We start from the raw sequence: 22,014 nt of genomic DNA on the forward strand, positions 1-22,014 counted from the left end.
TAAGAACAAGAAAATCAGGGCATCAACTCTGAAAGTGTATCTTCTAGAAAGGACAGTTAAGCTTTACCTTTGATACCTCAGCATTATGGGTAACTATACAAGACCTAAACAAGGACCACACCAATAGAAATGGATAAGAAAAATTGCATGTCATTTCACTAGGAGGCAAAGAAGGGATGCAAAAAGTATGAAAGTTGTCTTCTGCCCTTAATTAGTTATTCAATGTCTAGTGGTAGTCTCTGAACATATACATACAAGTAACACTAAATTGATTCTGCCAGTTATATTTCAATTGTGTGTATCTGTGTTGTGTGTTCTGTATGTGTATAACAATAATAAAGAAAAGAAGGCCAGGAAGTTGAGAAAGAGTGGGGCAGCAGAAGTAAAGTTGGAAGAAGAAAAGGGAATTGGAGGAAATTATGTAATTTTATATTAATATAATTTTAACATAACAAAAGGAAAAAAATGAATACTTGTATCTGGGCCTGGAAGTATCATTCAGTAGTTAAGAGAACATACTTTTCCAGAGCACCTGGTTTCTATTTCTAGAACTCACATGGTAGCCAATTGTCACATATAATGCTGGTTCTAGAGTCTCTAATGTTCTCTCTGGCCTCCTTGACACTGCACACACATAGTGCATAGTCATACATTTAGAAAAATCACAAATACACAATTAAAAACAAGACTTTTAACAATAGTTTTTAAAATGTCATATTTTTTGTTAATAAACTTGTTTCTTCTGAGCATTGTGAAGTGGCACTTTCAGATTGGATTTGAAACCTGTTACTTCAGAGGGAATATATTCCTGGTTCTATAAATTTTGGTCAAAAATCAATGCCAGCAAAGGTCAAAGAAAACAAAAGTGACCTCAGTACTATGGTCTAGCTACATTGACATAGCGCTGAATATGAGTTTAAATATGTATGCTTATATCAATACAGACAATGCTTAATCTAACTTTAATCAGAGGTGACCAAAGGAGGAATGTTGTAACAGCTAAGTGCAATGACATCTCGAGGGCTTCAGAAAAATCCAACATAGGCTCTGTAAAATTGTACCTTTCCTAACACCACATTAAGAATTTCTAATTTATTTAGTATCAATTGGATGCAATTATAGTTTTAGCAGAGGAAAAAAATGTGAGATTCAAATTTATTTATTTATTTTTATTTTTTATTTTTGTTTTTTTGAGACAGGATTTCCCTGTATAGCCCCGTCTGTCCTGGAACTCAGGCTGGCCTCGAACTCAGAAATCCACCTGCCTCTGCCTCCCAAGTGCTGGGATTAAAGGCATGTGCCACCACTGCCCGGCAAGATTCAAATTTATAAGCACTCTATTGGGTAGAATATTCCATCAAGCTAGAGCATACCAAGAGCAAGTAGAGTTTGTATGAACCAAACTGAATAACTTTGGACAATGGAGAAAACTAATGCTAGACTTCAAAAAACAATAAAAATGTAATAGCATGTGAAGAACAGGACATGAACCAAACACACAGACACACAGACACAGACAGACACACAGACACACAGACACACACACACACACACACACAAGTATAAATTGTCTGACTTCCATTTTTATCATAAAGACCTGAGTTGAAGTTCATCTTACGCCAGAGGTGAGATCAGAAGGCTAGAGTCCAGTCAACATTAAGTTTTCATTTGCATATTCTTGTTATCCTCAATGTGTGATGTAAACAATGTCACTCTGTTACATGTTAGTATGTGCACACACAGGACATGAATATATTTGTACTGAGGAATCAATATAATCATCTACCGTGGTTATAACATTTTATCAGGTTCTATTAAAAAGATAAAAGTATTAGATGGTTATATTTTTTACCCCCTAGAAAATACAAAACACGTGAAGACTTTCTGGGAATTTGCAGAACTAAAACAAATGAAAGGAAAGTGGGAAAAAGAGATACAAAGATAAAATAAAAGAAATAGGAAGAGAGAAAGATTGCTGGAAGAAAGAAGGGAGGGAGGGAGAGACGGGGAGGGAGAGGGAGACTTCAGGATCACACCATCAAGTTCAGTCTTCTGCCAAGGTCATTGCCCTGTTTATAATGAAGACAAAGGTTAGTTCGGCCTGACTTCTGTAAACATCTATTTTTCAATGCATAGATGAAATTTTTAAATGGGAGTTTCATCTTTTAAAAATCTCTATTAAATTTTATTTGATGGACTTGTGAATTTGGGTTTAGTCTGGTCTGTTTTATAAGAAAATACATTATTACTGCTTCAAATCATAAGGTGAGATAAAAGGAATGTGCTTCTATTAACTAGATGTCTCCATTAAAGTTATGTGTTTTGTGTCATAAGAGAATGTCCAAGAATAATTTAAAGAGAGAGTTTTCAAAGGTTACCCTCTATGAACCTTGCTAGAGTAAATACAATGGGAAATGTCTTCCAGGTTGGCTCAGCAGAGAAGGTTTTGTGGTGTGATATGAAGAACTCTTGGTATGGCATTACGATTGAAGGACTGTTATGTGTTACAAGATTCCATTTTTGATCTTCCTTCCATAATAGTCATTCTTTAATCTTTTTTTCCTCTATTGCCTCATTTTGCCTTCTTGGAATATTACACATGCTGAACACCGTTATTGCTTTTCATTACTAACTAGGGATGAATTTGGAAAAAGTAATTTTGTGCAGGCTTGATGTAACAGAATAAGCTGTCAAACATCATAGCAGGTGACAGTGTGCTGTCCTTCTGTGGAGCTGCAGCACAGTGTGTGCTATAGCTGGAAGGTTATAGGTAATCAGAGAGGATTATGGACAGCAGCTTTATTAAATATCTGCGGAGGTCTACTGTGGCTGAGGCCAGATAATATGAGCTTCCAATATGAAAACAGGAAATTATTAATAAACTGGATTGGCTGTTCTGAATGCCCTTGCAAAAGTTTATCTAATTTTATTTTCTAGGGAGATGAATGTCAAGTATTAGATTTATCATTAATTAAGGTGTAGGCCTTTTATTCTTTGAAGTGATTCTTTTTTAATTTGTTATATTTCCCTGGATGTTTGATGATATTAACATTGTTTAAAGCAGAATGTTTCCACTCTCATTTTCTGGTAAGTAAATTTTGACAGCTCAGAATACAGCAGACTTTATGTGTTTTCTTTCTGATAGCATATGATGATAAAACCCAGTTTGGCAGGTGATTTAGATATGCATGGGAGTGGGTATGGTGCCTTTGTACATCCCGATAAATCATCCTCAGCAAACAACATCAGCGCTTAGGATTTCAACTTTCCTCTGCAGGTTTCTCAAGCTGAAAACTTAGCTTGCTCATTCTGGAAAAGAATGTGGGTGCTTAGTGCAGAGGAAACTCTAGATTTCTTCCTGATTTCACCATAAAAAACACAGTGAAGCATGCTGAAAAGCTCTGCAAGCACCTTTGACATGCCTTTATGTACTCCTGGAAAGGAAAGAAACACCACCTTGAGTTTTAAAGCTGTGAAGTTGACAAGCATTGAAGCTAAAGAGGAAGTGTAAATTTACTAATCAAAACATCTGTACTGTGTAGCCATTTACATTTTACTATCAAGACATGAGAAAAATGTTAATTTTAGATGACTCTTTTTATGACCTATAATTACTGTCATTAAGAAAGCTCAGGAGACTTGCAGGGAGCTTTGACTGAAATACAGTTTGACATGTTCTATAATTAATGGTGAATTAACGTGCTACATGAAGTGCCTAGAAACAGAGAGAGGACAGAGAGAGAGAGAGAGAGAGAGAGAGAGAGAGAGAGAGAGAGAGAGAGAGATTGATTTCCCTTTCTCAAAGAGAAGTCAAAGAAATTGTATTACAGGGATGCCTGCCAGCATTTCAGTGTTTCAACCTCCATCACTGAGCCAGAACAGAGCTGACTCCCAAGTCCTTCATTTCATCCTTAAGACTATTCCTTGGATTGAGATGGAGTAGCATGTGCATGTACACGTTCATGTTTCTAAGATATATTTTATATCCTTCAAAATGATTAACTAATGTTTAAAAGTCATTTTTTTGTGGATTTACTGAGAAAACTCACAAAGTATAAAACTTTTTAATTGATCAGCAAATGTATAATTTACACATTTCCCTGTGGTTTTAATGCTTTCATTTATAAACAATTATTAACTTTTCAGGAGAACAAAAATTCCTCAGGGGAGGTTACTGCCATCTTTCTCTATTTACTCTTTACTATCTCAGTAGAATTGTTCTCGGGAGACAATTGGTGCCCAATAAATATTTGATCATATATTAGAGAAATCAAAAATCTTATGCTATTTCGATAATTCCAAAAATATTCATTATACTACTCCATCATTCAATTCTCTTTTCTTCTGTCAATTACAAAACAAAGTAGCAATCAATAATAGTTCTTAAGTAGGATGTGTCTAGAACAGAATTCTAGGATTTAATCTGAGCATTGATCAATAGCATTTTAGACTAACCTTTTGGACAAAAGATTCATGTTGTACAGTGGATGCTGACTGTCATCCAGTGGTCCATACATTCAAATCTCAATTTTCAGTTAGTACTGGGAAATGGTAGAGGCATTAGAGTCAGATCCTAATGAGAGACGTTCAGATTACTAGGCATATAGTGCACATGAATGTGAATGAGGATCCTCCAGCTTACCTCTTTAGTTGCTTTTAGATTTACTATACTATTTTGTCTCTATGTATACATTTGTAAAATATGCATGGCTTGTGCCTGAGAAGGTCAGAGGAGGACACTGAGTTTCCTGAATGGGAGTTATGGATGGTGCTGAGCTACCATGTAGCTGCTGGAAAACAAACCCTGATCCTTTGCAGTACTAGTGAGTGCTCTTAACTGCTGAATCATCATCTAGCCCTCCTACAAGTTTGTTTCTTAATTTGTTTTGTTTTACTTCAACCACAGGTAAGAGAATAAGATAAATAAGGAGTAGATAAGGTTCATCCAGTTTAGATAAGAAGAAAGATAATATTTCAATCATGATAGCTACATTAATAATGTTGAGACTTACATGCAACTGATTTTTTTTGGTATATTATAAAAATGATTCTCAATCTATATCCGATGATTTGGAGCATATTTTGTAGCCCAGGCTGTTTCAGCCTCCTAAGTGCTCAAATCACAGGTATGACAGAATACCCAGCATCAATAGATGTTTGTAGAAATATTTGGCCACTTTTCCCCAACTGGACAACATAAAAATTTGAAGTTTTTCTTAGTTTCATTTCTCCCCATGAATATCTATTTATATTTAGCAGAGCATCTCCTACTTGATTGTGCCCTCTTGAAAAATGGGACCACATATTACTATTTTCATTATCTTACTTAATGTATTGGTGTTGAGACAGTATGTCTGAGTCTAAGGTAAGTATTGATATCTCAGAGACTCAACGAATCTGAAAGCTGAGGTCTCTAATAAGGGAGGAGATGCAGATGGTCTTTCAAACAAACACAGCAATTCATTGACAGTTATTTTTTTATCTAATTTGTATATTGAATGGTACTGATAGAAATAACAAATATTTTCTATAATTTGTTCTCCAAAAGATGAGTAATCTCTCTCTCTCCCCCTCCGCCTCCACCCCCCCTCTCTCCCTCCCTCCCTCTCCCTCTCTCCCTCTTTCCCTCTCCCTCCCTCGATCTCTCTCTCTCTCCCTCTTGCTCCCTCTCCCTCTCTCTTCCTCTCCCCTTTTCTCTTTCATGTGTGTGTGTTTGTATATGTGCCTTTTAAAAACTTTGAGTAAACAATTTATTAACTCAATGGCTTACAGTTTATTACACAAATAATAATTTCCCTTAAATTTGTTGCAAACTCATTAAATATTACCCTACATCATAGTAAGTTTTTGTCTCAAGATAATTTTGCACTTACAGTCTGTCTTGTTTAATATGTTAGCCAGTGTCTTATTCTTTATAATAAAGCCTATACTCTAAAGAATGGCCAGCCCTATGAATGGAGATGTATTACACTAGAGGGAACATTCAGTTTCTACTCTCCACACTTGATTTTTTTTCTCTCTCTCTTTCATTGTACTGTTGTTAGGAAGAGAGAATAACAGTGGAGTAAAGAGATAGGAGACTTCATTTTGTGGGTGTATTAGTACTCCATGAATCTAAGAATGTCTAAAGATACCATTTTCCTCATGAGATCTTTTGTCATATATCAATAAAGGTTGAATTCTGTTACAGTTTTGCCTATAACACAGCCTCACTCACTCTTGGTTTTTCCTTCAGTTCTTTAAGTCAAGCAAGACATAAGCATAGAATCTTAGGTACCAATGTGTGCTCCTTTACAGCTTTTTCAGAATTCAGGCATTTACTGTTCATACTCTCCCTTGTTTAGGGAGTATGCATGAGCTGCCTCTTACAGGTCTACAGTATTCTATTAGGTATGTTGCTCACTTTCAAGTGTGAATTTTACTAGGATAAGGTATGCCAAGAAAGCTTGCAAAACATTTTTTCTATATGTGTCTATGAAGATTTTTCTATAATAGATTGTTATGTGATTTATGAACGATGATCCTCCGTTTTCTCTATAAAAGGGCATTGTCTCCCTCTTTAACTTAGAGGAAAAATATGACAGCAGAAGAATGAACTTGTTTCCCCTTTTAGAGAGATAGACTAAGACAATGAAGCCCTACCTTGATCTTATTTATATATGAAATATATGTTGTTATATGTTTATGCTATATATGAAATATGTATTGTACATGTTGGTGTTATATATAAAATATATAATGTTATATACAAATAGAATTTTTTTGGAACACTTGTGTGGTGTAGCTGTTTTTCAATGTGTTCCAGGCATACAGCTTCCAAGAGTTAGTACATGCCCTGCAGTCCATATTAGTGATTTAGGTACCTACCTGGCTTTTCCATGCCTTTGTAGGTAAACCCTCACTTGCTTTCCTTTGAGCAACCATAATAGACTCATTTGTTTATTAACCCATCCTTGACTCCTTGACGGCAATAATTTCTTTGGTCTGTTATTAGTCCTGTACTGAGGTGCAAAGAAATCTGTTAATTGCTTCACAAATAAAGCCATGAAAAATATTTATAGCTTGATTATCCATCTATGCACATTAAACATAGGAACTCCAGGTTTTCAGAAATTAACACTCAAACTAAATAAACTGAATTTCTACCCCTGCTTTCTTGGTTGTCCATTATTCATATAACACAATTCAAGATCCTACAGAATCCATAAATGAATGACTCAATTATCCTTACAAATCTTTTATATCCTAGAGGAGAGACCTCGAAAAGGGATAACATTTGAAACGTAAATAAAGAAAATATCCAATATATCCTTTCTAATATTTTCTAGAAGTTTCATTTATTTTCTGTTATGGTCAAAAATTCAGCCTTCTATCATGATCCCCCCAGCCAGATGGTATCCACCTCCTTTTCTCCCTCTCTCTCTCACCATCTAATTATTTTTGCTTCCTCTTGTTCTCTAACTCTCCACCCATATTCAATTGTCAGAAACTACAAAACCCATCAATATACCATTAATGAATTTGACATTTCAAGCCTATTGTCTTTTTGCCTTCTTGATAACTTCTGTTATAAGACCCTTGTGGAGCATTCAACCTATCCTCTTTTGCCAACTGGAAAAACAGGGTCTCTGTGTAGCCTATTGTAACAGGAAATTTATATAGACAACTGGACACCCTGTAACCATTCCAAAGAGAATTTTGTCTTAAAGGCATTTAATTACCTCAGGAACTTATTTTATCCATAGAAAGGTATAATTATTGCAAAATATCCATCTAGCTTCTTAGATAATTAACTAAAATGCCTGAGATTAAATATGATAGAGCACTTCTCACAGAGCATGCAGATGAGTTTGTAATATTCATTTCTCATAAAAAGAGTGACTTTCTAGTTGTTACTAATACTGTCTATTGAAGAGGTTATAAATTCCGCATTGTGAAAAATGTTTTAACCACAGTATAGATAGCTATTGGCATGTGTGTTAATCAAGATAATCCAAGATCTGATGGCCTTTTAGCTCCTAACTTGTATTCTATCCTGGAATTTTCAGTAATATATTTTCTTTGTCCTATATAGATTTTTGGATGTAAAACTTAAATGTAGACAAATAAGAAATAATCCTACTCCCTGTTTGTGAAAATTCATTGTGTTTTATTTCATTCGGTTTGTACTGCACTAGCTCACCTGGGTTTTAGTATCCACACAATAATAGGCTAATAAGCAAGGCACATTTATAAACAGTATATTTCATTATTTCATGCTTTTATTTATTTTTTTTTGCAAGTGACACTGTATTTTCAATGACACCAAATGAAATTATGAACATGGCTCATGGCTCCTGATTTGCACTATCTGTCTAACCTAGCACATATCTGAATGCTTTTATGTAATATACTTTGTTGGGAACAAAAAAATGGGGGGGGCAGGCCCTGGGGAAAACTGGGGGAGGAAAAGGGGCCTAATGTCCAGCCAGAGTTACCCTGTGCTCTGCGCAGGTGGACACAGGCAGAGAACCGGAGGTGAGCATGCCTGACCCACACAGCTGGGCATGAAAAAAGGGCAGCCCTTGACCAGGGACCCCAGAGCTACCTTGCTAGTGCCTGGGGTTGTAGGAGAGAGGGATGAGGGAAGAGGTTCCCAACACTGACCAGAGTGCACAGCAGATCTTGAAGGAGCAAAGACTCTCTATGGTTTAAGAGCTTTATTATGCTGCACAGGTAGACTACAGAGGCTACACAGATTCTGGGACTGGCAGAAGCAACACAGCTTCTGGCACAGACCCAGTTTCAGGCTCCAAACATCCAGGCACCTTCCCTGCCAGAGGAGAAGTGTCCACCCTACACGGGAGGGCTCTGCTGCGGAGCACCTGGGGGAGCCATCTTGGGTCCCCGATCCCTCAGACACTAGTCTGCACAGGTGAGAGTGTGGACTACAGAAGCTACACAGCTTCTGGGACAGGCCCTGTTTCGGGCCTTCATCTTCAGTCAGTAGACAGGTCCAAATGTCAGATATCTGTGCAGCTTTCCTACAAGAGGAGAGCTTGACTGCAGAGAATACTCTGATCACTGAAACTCAGGAGAGAGCTACACTCAGAGGACTGCTGACAGAGGCTAACAGAATCACAGGAGGAACAAGCTCTAACCAGAGACAACTATAACAACTAACTCTGGAGAACACAAGATGGTGAAAGGCAAATGTAAGAATCTTACTAACACAAATCAAGATCACTCACCATCATCAGAACCCCGCATTCCCACCTCAGCCAATCCTGGATACCCCAACACACCCGAAAAGCTAGGCCCAGATTTAAAAGAATATCTCATGATGATGGTAGAGGACATCAAGAAGGACTTTAATAACTCACTTAAAGAAATACAGGAGAGCACTGCTAAATAGGTAGAAGTCCTTAAAGAAAAACAGGAAAAACAACCAAACAGGCGATGGAATTGACCAAAACCATACAAGACCTAAAAAGGAAAGTAGACATAATAAAGGAAACCCAAAGTGAGAAAATGATGGAGATAGAAACCCTAGGAAAGAAATCTGGAATCATAGATGTGAGCATCAGCAACAGAATACAAGAGATGGAAGAGAGAATCTCAGATGCAGAAGATTCCATAGAGAACATCTGCAGAACAATCAAAGAAAATACTAAATGCAAAAAGATCCTAACTCAAAACATCCAGGAAATCCAGGACACAATGAGAATATCAAACCTATGATAATAGGAGTAGATGAGAATAAAGATTCTCAACTTAAAGGGCCAGCAAATATCTTCAACAAAATTATAAAAGAAAACTTCCCAAACCTAAAGAAAGAGATGCCCATGAACATACAAGAAGCCTACAGGAATTCCAAATAGACTGGAACGGAAAAGAAATTCCTCCCGACACATAATAATCAGAACAAAAAATGCATCAAATAAAGATAGAATATTAAGCTCAGTAAGGGAAAAAGGTCAAGTAACATATAAAGGCAGGCCTATGAGAATTATACCAGACTTCTCACCAGAGACTATGAAAGCCAGAAGATTCTGGACAGAAGTTACGCAGACCCTAAGAGAACACAAATGCCAGCCCAGGCTACTATACCCAGTCAAACTCTTAATTACCATAGATGGAGAAACCAAAGTATTCCATGATAAAACCAAATTCACACAATCTCTTTCTTCGAAACCAGCCCTTCAAAGGATAATAACAGAAAAAAAAAAAAAAAAAAAAAAAAAACCATTACAAGGACAGAAACCATGTCCTAGAAAAAGCAAGAAAGTAGTCCTTAAATAAACCTAAAAGAAGACAGCTGCAAGAACAGAATCCCAATTTTAGCAACAAAAATAACAGGAAGCGACAATTACTTTTCTTTAATTTCTCTTAATATCAATGGACTCAATTACCCCCCCCCCAAAAGACATAGACTAATATACAGGCTACATAAACAGGGTGCAACATTTTGTTGCTTACAGGAAACCTACCTCAGGGAAAAGGAGAGACAATGCCTTAGAGTGCAAGGCTGGAAAACAATTTTCCAAGCAAATCATCTGAAGAAACTAGCTGGAATTTTCATTCTTATATCGAATAAAATTGACTTCCAACCCAAAGTTTTCAAAAAAGACAAGGAGGAGCACTTTATACTCATCAAAGTTAAAATCTTCCAAGATGAACTCGCAATTCTGAATATCTATGCCCGAAATACAAGGGCAGCCACATTTATTAAAGAAACTTTAGTAAAGCTCAAAGCACACATTGCAACTCACACAATAATAGTGGGAGACATCAACACCCCACTCTGACCAATGGACAGATCCTGGAAACAAAAATTAAACAGAAGCACATGGACACTAACAGAAGTTATGAAACAAATCGATTAAATTGATATCTACAGAACATTTTATCTTAAAGCAAAAGGATATACCTTCTTCTCAGTGCCACATGGTACCTCCTCCAAAACTGACCATATTAATTGGTCACAAACCAGGACTCAATAGATACAAAAATATTGAAATTATCCCATGCATCCTATCTGATCACCATGTACTAAGGCCAATCTTCAATAACAACATAAATAATAGAAAGACAACATTCATGTTGAAATTGAACAACACTCTACTTAATGGTTTCTTGGTCAAGGAAGAAATAAAGAAAGAAATTAAAGACATTTTAGAGTTTAATGAAAATGAAGTCACAACACACCCAAACTTATGGGACACAATGAAGGCAGTCCTAAGAGGAAAACTCATTGCCCTGAGTGCCTTCAAAAAGAAACTAGAGAAAGCATATACTAGCAGACTGACAGAACACCTAGAAGCTCTGGAACTAAAGGAAGCAAATTCACCCAAGAGGAGTAGATGGCAGGAAATAATTAAACTCAGGACTGAAGTCAACCAAGTGGGAACAAAAAGAACTATTGAAAGAATCAACCAAACCAGGAGCTGTTTCTTTGAGAAAATCAACAAGATAGATAAACCCTTAGCGAGACTAACTAGAGGGCACAGGGACAGTATCCTAATTAACAAAATCAAAAATGGAAAAGGAGACATAACAACAGAACCTGAGGAAATCCAAAACATCATCAGTTCCTACTGCAAAAGGCTATACTCAACAAAACTAGAAAACCTGGATGAAATGGACAACTTCCTAGACAGATACCAGGTACAAATGCTTAATCAGGATCAGATTAATGATCTAAACAGTCCCATTTCCCCCAAAGAAATAGAAGCAGTCATCAATAGTCTCCCAAGCAAAAAAAAAAAAAAAAAAAAAAAAAAAAAAAAAAAAAAAGCCCAGGACCAGATAAATTTAGTGCAGAGTTCTATCAGACCTTCAAAGAAGATCTAATTCCAACTCTTCTCAAACTATTCCACAAAATAGAAACAAAAGGTGCATTACCCAATTCATTCTATGAACCCAAAATTACTCTGATACCTAAACCACACAAAGGTCCAACAAAGAAAGAGAACTTCAGAACAATTTCCCTTATGAATATCGATGCAAAAATACTCAATAAAATCCTCGCAAACCAAGAACACATCAAAACGATCACCCACTATAATCAAGTAGGCTTAATTCCAGGGATGCAGGGATGGTTTAATATACAGAAATCCATCAATGTAATCCACTATATAAACAAACTCAAAGACAAAAGCCATATGATCATCTTGTTAGATGCAGAGAAAGCATTTGACAAAATCCAACACCCCTTCATGATAAAAGTTTTGGAAAGATAAGGAATTCAAGGCCTATACCTAAACATCATAAAAGCAATCTACAGCAAACCAGTAGCCAACATCAAACTAAATGGAGAGAAACTTGAAGCAATCCCACTAAAATCAGGGACTAGAAAAGGATGCCCTGTTTCTCTCTACCTGTTAAATATAGTACTTGAAGTTCTACCCAGAGCAATTCGACAAGAAAAGGACATCAAGGTGATACAAATTGGAAAGGAAGAAGCCAAAATATCACTATTTGCAGATGATATGATAGTATATATAAATGACCCCAAAAATTCCAACAGAGAACTCCTAAACCTGATAAACAGCTTCAGTGCAGTAATTGGATATAAAATTAACTCAAATAAATCAATGGCCTTTCTCTACACAAAGGATAAACTGACTGAGAATGAAATTAAGAAACAACACCCTTCACAATAGTCACAAATAATGTAACATACCTTGGTGTGACTCTAACTAAGGAAGTGAAAGATCTGTATGATAAGAACTTCAAGTATCTGAAGGAAGAAATAAAAGAAGATCTCAGAAGATGGAAAGATCTTCCATGGTCATGGATCAGCAGGATTAATATACCAAAAATGTCTATCCTGCTGAAAGCAATCTATAGATTCAATGCAATCCCCATCAAAATTCCAACTCAATTCTTCACTGAGATAGAAAGGGCAATTTGCAAATTGTTCTGGAAAAATAAAAAACAGAATAGCAGAAACTATTCTCAAAAATGAAAGAACGCTGGTGGAATCACCAGAACAGTTGTGATAAAAAAAAATGCATGGTACTGGTACAATGACAGACAGATAGATCAGTGGAATAGAATTGAAGACCCAGATATGAACCCACACACCTTTGGTCACTTGATCTTTGACAAGGGAGCTAAAACCATCCAGTGGGAAAAAAAAGACAGCATTTTCAACAAATTGTGCTGGCACAACTGGCAGTTATCATGTAGAAGAATGGAAATTGATCCATTGTTATCTCCTTGTACAAGGCTCAAGTCTAAGTGGATCAAAGACTTCGACATAAGACCAGAGACACTGAAATTAATAAAAGAGAAAGTAGGGAAAAGCCTCGAAGATATGGGCACTGGGGTAAAATTCCTATACAGAACAGCAATGGCTTGTGCTGTACGATCAAGAATTGACAAATGGGACCTCATAATAGTGCAAAGCTTCTGTAAGGCAAAAGATACTATCAATAAGACAAAAAGGCGACCAACAGATTGGGAAAGTATTTTTACCAATCCTAAATCTGAGAGGGGACTAATATCTAATATATACAAAGAGCTCAAGAAGCTGGACTCCAGAAATTCAAATAACCTCATTAAAAATGGCATTCAGAGCTAAACAAAGAATTGTCAACAGAGGAATACCAAATGGCTGAGAAGCACCTGAAAAAATGTTCAACATCCTTAATTATCAGGGAAATGCAAATCAAAACAACCCTGAGCTTCCACCTCACACCAGTCTGAAAGGCTAAGTTAAAAACTTCACGTGACAGCAGATGCTGGCGAGGATGTGGAGAAAGAGGAACACTCCTCCACTGTTGGTGGGATTGAAAGCTTTCACAACCACTCTGGCAGTCAGTCAGGAGGTTCCTCAGAAAATTGGACATAATACTACCGGAAGATCCAGCAGTACCTCTCCTGAGCATATACCCAGAAGAACTTCCAACTGGTAATAAGAACACCTTCTCCATTATGTTCATAGCAGCCTTATTTATGATAGACAGAAGCTGGAAAGAACCCAGATGTCCCTCAACAGAAGAATGGATACAGAAAATGTGGTACATTTACACAACAGAGTACTACTCAGCAATTAAAAACATTGGATTTATGAAATTCTTGGACAAAGGGATGTACCTGGAGGATATCATCTTTAGTGAGGTAACCCAATTATAAAAGAAGTCAGTAGATATGCACTCACTGATAAGTGGATATTAGCCCGGAAACATAGAACACCCAAGATACAATTTACAAAACACAAGAAAATCAAGAAGAGGGAAGACTTCATTCCTCCTTAGAATACAGAACAAAATACCCATGAAAGGAGTTACAGAGAAAAAGTTTGGAGCTAAGACGAAAGGATGGACTATCCAGAGAGTACCCCACCCGGTGGTCCATCCCATAATTAGTCACCAAATCCAGACACTATTGCACAATGCCAGAAAGATTTTGCTGAAGGGACCCTGCTATAGCTGTCTCATCTGAGGCTATGCCAGTGCCAGGCAAATACAGAAGTGGATGCTCAGAGTCATCTATAAGATGGAACACAGGGCCCCCGATGGAGAATCTAGAGAAAGCACCCAAGGAGTTGAAGGGGTCTGCAACCCTATAGGTGGAACAACAATATGAACTAACCTGTACCCCCAGAGCTCATATCTCTAGCTGCATATTTAGCAGAAGATGGCCTAATTGGCCATCACTGGGAAGAGAGGCCCCTTGGTATTGCAAACTTTATATGCCCCAATACAGGGGAAGCCAGGGCCAAGAAGTTGGAGTGGGTGGGTAGGGGAGCAGGGCGGTGGGAGGGTCTAGGGAAGTTTTGGGATAGCATTTGAAATGTATATAAATAAAATATCTCATAAAAATTTTTAAAAAGTGCTTTATTATAGAAATGCAGGGGGAAAGAGAGAAGGTGGGAAGAAAGAGAGAGAGAGAGAGAGAGAGAGAGAGAGAGAGAGAGAGAGAGAGAGAGAGAAGGCTAGAGAGCAAGAGAAAGAAGGAGAGAGGAGAGGAAAGAAGATAAATAGAAAGGGAAGAGGAGAGAGAAGTGAGAGGTAGAGGAAGAAGGAGTGAGAGTAAGATTGGTGGGGGCTGAGCACCCCTTTTTCTGGTCTTCACTGTTGTTAGGTAACTGGGGAGGAGTTTAGCTTGAAGGTTAGAATCTTAGACCATTGCTTTTGTGACTACTGACCATGCTTCTCTTGTGGGGGCTGTGGGAGGTGGTACCTTAGGCAGGGGCTGGAGTTCCAGGAGCGTGAGGGAATGCCTACAGTGTCATGTAAGTGAATTATGACCATAGGGGTTCAGACCTCAGCTCGACTGGATACCAGCCTACAATTCCCCACAATACACTTGCTGAAAATTTATCAGTGACTTTATCTTCCAGATAAGGTTTGGTCTATTTTGAATGGCACACAGTGTTTCTACTCTATCTTCAGCAAACTTGTAGAGCATCATCTTGTATACATTTTCATATCACATTTGGTTTTGTACTAATTATGAATTTTCTTTTGCTTTTCTTTGTTGTAGGAGGCAATTTTCATGACACTGAATCTCAGTGTACCCCTGGTTCTCCTGGAATTTCCTCTTAACTCAGGCTAGTCTCAAACCCCTAGAACCTTCTTCCTATACCTAAGTGCTGCCTGTTGAAAATTTCAAATACTCAATCATAAACTAATAAGCCACATACCTATGCTCAAAATGAACTCATTCCTTTCTAGCATAGAAAATATTCACCTATCTCTAGGATTTATCAAACATTTAAAATTTTGTTATAATGACTTTTTCCTTGAAAATTTATACTACAACATTGACCTGGTGCAAATAATAGAAAATACTAGTTGTACTGCACACACACACACACACACACATACACCCACACACAATTCACACACAATTCACACACACAATTGTTTGTGTGTATGTGTGTGTGTGTGTGTGTGTGTGTATGTGTGTGTGTATTTATACCATACTATGCAAATTGTTAATGGACTACTTTTATTTTGCTATGGAAAAATATTTTAACAAAACAGCTTAAGGGACTTACGGAAAACAGTATTTTCCCACAGCTTGTAAAAGCAACCATCATGATACTTAATCCAAGGCATCAGGTTGGAGAGGGGACTGGTCACATGATACCTCCTGTCAGGAAGCAGAGTTAGATTAATTCTGGTACTCTGCTAAATTATTACTTTTATTCAGTCCCAGACCATATCTAAGATAGTTTGTAAATGAACGTATTTATTTGAGGTTGTGCACATAATTTTACAGACTGAGTCCATGACAGTCACAGCAGGGAGCATGGCAAGTGGTGGGCAAGTTGCTAGAGAAGTAGCTAAGAGCTTGCATGAATAATAGAAAACAAGAGCCAATTCTAATGGTGTAAGCCCACATTTACTCCAACAATGCCATACATTTCAATCTGATTGCAGAGTATTACCTTGCCTGGGTACAGCATCCTCACAATAAAAAGCAAACCAATAAGGTATAGCTTTAAACAACAAAATTTTTCATGCTTGGATTTTAGGTCTTTTGCCAGTAACAGTGTGTTGGTCCAATGGCACCAAACAGTTCTATCAACTGCAGACCAAGCATTAAAACTTATGAACCTATGGGAACCAATCTTATACAACCTGTCAGAGTATCTAAGAATATTACTGATACAGTAACATTATGTTAAAATTTTAAATCACAGACTAAGTTCTTCTCTTAGAATGTACTTAAGTTTTGAGACACTAAACCAAACCTCCACAGCAGCAATTTCCAGGTAGCTTTTGTGTTTTCAAGGTAGTTCTCTGTACAGGAGTCAACTATGTTCACAAGCTCTTTCCTCAAATTCAACCTAATGTTTATTTTGATACAGTATGTGAAATAAGAAACACTCTAACATTTTAAATGGTTGAACAAAACAATATTTAATCACAATTATTGCCACTTGTATATAATATTAAAATTTCTGTGTTTATAAGATTTTATTGGTAAACAACCACACTCATAATTTACAAAGTGTCTGTGTCAGATTTATTTATAAAAGAGGGTATTAAATTAGATTTGATAGTTAGGCAGTGGTGGTGCATGCATTTAATCCCAGCACTCAGAAGCAGTGGTAGGTGAATCTCTGTGAGTTCAAGGGCAGCCTGGTATACAGAGATTGTTCTGAGACATCCAGAGCTACACAGATAAAACCCATCTTAATAAAATAAATAGATGTGATATATTAAATTGTCTGAAAGCCTGAAAATATGTTTACTTTACAGACTTTGACAAGAAATAATTTCCAGCTCTGTTTGAAGTTTTTCTACATAGACAATATGGCTGCTCTCTTGTCTGTGTTAGAATTTAGTACATACCTACAATATAAAAGGTGGGAAGCAGTTGCAGATCAGAATATAGCTTACAAACTAAACAATTGTTTATACAGGCAATATCCCCTCTGTGCATAAATCATATTTCAGAATTCTTCCAATGCACAACACTTCACTAAAATATATTCATATAGAATTTTCATTTCAGACAGATTTGTGTTCAAGTTCCCCCTGTATTTTACCCATAATCTTGTGCAACTAACTGCTCTCTAAATACTATTATTTAAATCTATAAACTGATAAAAATAAGTTATGTTTTCAGGGAATGGCCACTCTTCACTCAGGACATAGGCTTCTTAACTTATTTTATTCAATAGTTTTGTCTCTTTCTTGCAATAATCTTGTCATCAATATTAAAGGAATACTTCAAAATAAAAAATGATCTAAGTGTTTGAGCTAAGATCTGAGACACACTAAATTTTAGTATAGCTAATTTAAAAACATTCTAGACCTAAAGATCATTAATAAAATATTATAATTACATGGTTCATAAATGTTTATAGGCAAAAATACACAACATTTTTAGAAATTGTTCATATTTTCAAAGGAAAAAGCTGATATTTATGTAGGTATTTATGTATAAAATTTAATCGGGAAACATTACTTAGAAAACTCTAACATTTGAGAATTCAAAACACATGTTAAACAATTTAGTAGCTTGAATATTGCCCTATCATATTTTAAAATAAAAGAATTTAAGATAAAGAGTTTATATCATTTTTAATGAATAATTTAAATGTAGTTTTAAATGTACAGTCACATTGTAAAACTTTATTTTGTTGCATTTATTTTCCTTTTTGAACTGTTAACATCCCTGAAAATAAGCTTAGACAGTTATGTTTAATTTGAGCTTTAGGGCTCCTTGGAGTGGAAAAGGGAAGGGCTACAATTTTCTGGACATGGAAACTTGCTTTTCATGGTAAACTGGATAAATGCGTGTGCTTCTCATGGGAACAGGGTAAAAACGACTTGGGGATCTATTTTGCTAAGATGCCAAGGGCTCCATCTTCTTTGAAACTCAGTGGCCTTTGAGGGATCGTGAATCGCTGAGGTAGAACAATCCTTATTCCTCTTTATCTCTCATCCACTGCCTTTGAAATCAACTGCAGCTTCAAACTTGGAAGCAGCACAAAGGGCAGGGCTGGGAATAAAAAATATGGCCCAGGATTTGTGATGCTCAAGTGATTCCGACTCATTTCTGCAATCTCCGTGGCTCCGAAGCAGGCTAGACTTATCGCTGATATATTGCATCTCATGGCACTCTAATTCATTTTACAGAGGTAATCCTCACCAGCTCTCCCATTATTCTTCTAACATGAGCTTTCGGTTTGGTTTCATTTGAAATAATTCATCCTTAGTTCATGATTCCTGATTTTATCAAATTATGCAGATCCACAGAGTGTCTGAGAATTCTTTGTGGATAAAATCAAAGTTGTTAAAATGTTCCCAATACTTCATGCCCACGTGTGACACAAAACAAGCCTTCCCACTACCAGTGTTTCATACTCAGGTAAGCAGTTTCTGGACCAATATATATCTTTCAAAAAAAAAAAAAAAAAAAGAACAGCAAAGACTTCATGATTATTCAGCAACAAAAAATTTTACAGTTATTCTTTCTTAAATAAATTATATTATATCAGTATGTTTTTTTTTTTTTTTCACCGCTTTGATTTCAGAATTCAGAAGCCAAGAGAAGAGGGCAGAAGTAGATGTGAGTCCAGTTGCAACTACACAGTAAATTCAAGGTCAGCCTGGATAATGTTACAATGTAGCAATGCATCTCAATAAACAAGCAAACAAATAAATAACACCGCCCCCGCCCCGAAACAATTAAATTTCTGTTCCACATACATTAAAGTAGTGGTGCCTTTACTCGTAAACAGCCTAGACTATGAGGGGCAGCAGTATCTCTTAGAAAGGCTGGGAATACAAGCCAGAACAGCAGCATGAGTAATGTGTAAGGTAGAAAATGTGTTAGATACCATTCCTAGACAATAAACTACACGCAACTAATGAATGTTGTGTTAAGGGGAATTTGCCTTGCTTGGTTGTCCAATGCAGAATGGTAATCACTGAGAGCATATAAAAACAACAAATATAGATTCACCAAGGCATATTTATATGTATATTTACACACACACGCACACACAAACACACACACATCAATATTTATGAGTATTTATAAATTTATATATTTATTCAAAGAAAAAGAGGCTATTAGCCTAAGAGTGGGGAGGACAGGGAAGTTGTTCAAAGGATGGTACCTGAGAAGGAATGAAATGAAATGAAAACAGAAAAAGTGATATAATTCTATTTCAAATAAATATATGTTTAAAATACCCCATTGCTATCCACAGTGCTGGCTCAAACTTATTAGTCTACTATTTAGGGTAGTAACATTATATCCCTTAAAATTTGGTCTGCCTATTTAATGTTGCTCATATTAATGTATATTGATCTTTATACTCCTGGACTTTATGTTTAATTATGAAGATTTTATTTTTACTACTAAAAAGCTCAGGCCAGGCTACACATACTCATTGTACATTATTCCTCAGGCCCGGAGTTCTCCATACTAACCAGGTATGTCAGTATATACCCGTGACTTCTGCACTTATGATTTACAGGCAGAAAGATTAGAAATTCAAAATGATTCTCAGATTCTCAACTTGGCTACATAAGTCTCTGACTCAAAAACAAAATGAAAAACTCAAAAATAATTACTTCAAACGTTTTTACCAAATTGAATGTTAAGAATCATTTTGTTCTCTTACATTGCAACACATTGTTAGGCTTTTTAAGTGATTTAAACGATATGGGTTTTGAACCATTCATCATAATAAACTGTGTACTGATAATAATGAGAAAACACCTATAGTTCTCAGATCATGAATGTAGTGATAATATTTTAGAAAATAAATCAAGTGATTTAAATGATAAAAGTTAAACATTCAATGAGATTGGAGACAAAGTAACTTCACAGTAACTATATAATTGTTTGACTACATTAGAGTAGAATTTTTGTAGATAATTTTAGACACAATGATACTCTGTACTTCACTCTGCAGTGCCATCTCTCACACTGGTGTGTAGCTTTCAATTTCACCTCAAAACAATGCAGCTGTTAGGTGTCTTTGTAATCGTTCTACACATCACAGGCTCTTGTTTTCAGTAAAAATGCTATCACTGATCATAGAGGAACAAAGATGTGTCTAAAGTTTGAAGGAACATGGGTGTCCTGCAACTCAGATAATGAATTTTAGTTCTCTCTGGAGAAAAGTCTTTCCAGGATGTAGCCTGGCACTGTTCCAAGCTTTCTTTGCAAAAGTAAATCCATATGTATCCTGAAAATAAGCAAGTGGTGTTTTAAATCAACTGGAGAGCAAGGCTGTACTCTTCAGTACTTTTTTCCTGGGCATAACTTTGAAGTGCAGCATTCAGGGATTCTGAGAGTTTAGGTTACCTGCTGAGTGGAAGCATGGAAAATTATTTGAAAGTACTCCTTTAAAAATGTACTTGAAATTTATGAAATATCACCTGTGGTTGAGAGGAGATAAACAATTCAAAGCACTTTTTCAGCCTAAATAAGAAAGAGTTACTTTTAAATAGAGGTTATGGTTTCCACACTTTCTATGGGAACAAGATGATAATCAGAAGTTTGTGCCTCACTATTTTTAAAGCCAATAAATACACACATTCAATCCAATTCTTATTATCCTTAAGTCTCTATCATATTAATGGAATCTAACTACATGTATTTGGACATGAATTCTTTTCAGAAAAGATATCTTCAACAAAACACACCTAGTTATATAATGAAAATATCTTCTCCAAAGAATATTAGAGACATACCTAATATAGTTGATATTGTTAAACAAATTTTTGACAAGGTATGCCAAAGTCTATGTGAACAAATTTTTATTTTAGTATATGAAATATTTTATTACAGCATTGACACATTGTCTCCTTTCATCTGTATCAGGAATAAGAATAAGGAGGAAAAGGAGAAGGAGGAGGAGGAGGAGGAGGAGGAGGAGGAGGAGGAGGAGGAGGAGGAGGAGAAGGAGAAAATGTCTCATACATAAAAGATTGTATATTTGTTAAAAATTATATTTCTAATAATTGTGAAGAATTTACTTCCTAAATTCCTTTCTAAATAAAGATAATAGTTATAAATAGTTTAAAGAGGTTGTTTGTTTGTTTGTTTGTTTGGATGTAAAACCAAGAAGTTTATTTTCCAACACATTAGGGTCAGCCCTCAATCAGTCCCTCAATGTGAGTGACTAAAAGGTGAACCTGAATGGCTATTATAAGCAGTTTTTATACTTTTTAGGGGTATAGGTTACATCAGCAAGGTTACAGTTCAAACTTATTGGCTAAGCATATTGACCTCTAAATCTATTGGCTAGCAAGTATGACAAGCATTTGAACTCTACCTAGGTCAGGTGACTCTCAGTTTGTACATTCTGAGAATTTTTTCCTCAAGAATGTTTCTGTGAGTGACGAATGGAACTTAGCCTAGCCTTGTCTCCAGGTGGGAGGGGAAGCTGTAAGGACGGTGTGGGACTGGAAAAAGTCATTAGGTACAATCCTGAAGTTGTGCTCAGGGGTCTTGGGTAACTAATTCATATTCTTTAGGTCCTGTCCTCAGGGTCTCATATAGTTGTCCCAGGACCAACAGTTGTATTGCTCATATTCTCTCTTA

This window comes from Mus musculus, chromosome 3 (genome assembly GCF_000001635.26).
Source record: "Mus musculus strain C57BL/6J chromosome 3, GRCm38.p6 C57BL/6J".
Taxonomy (NCBI): domain Eukaryota; kingdom Metazoa; phylum Chordata; class Mammalia; order Rodentia; family Muridae; genus Mus; species Mus musculus.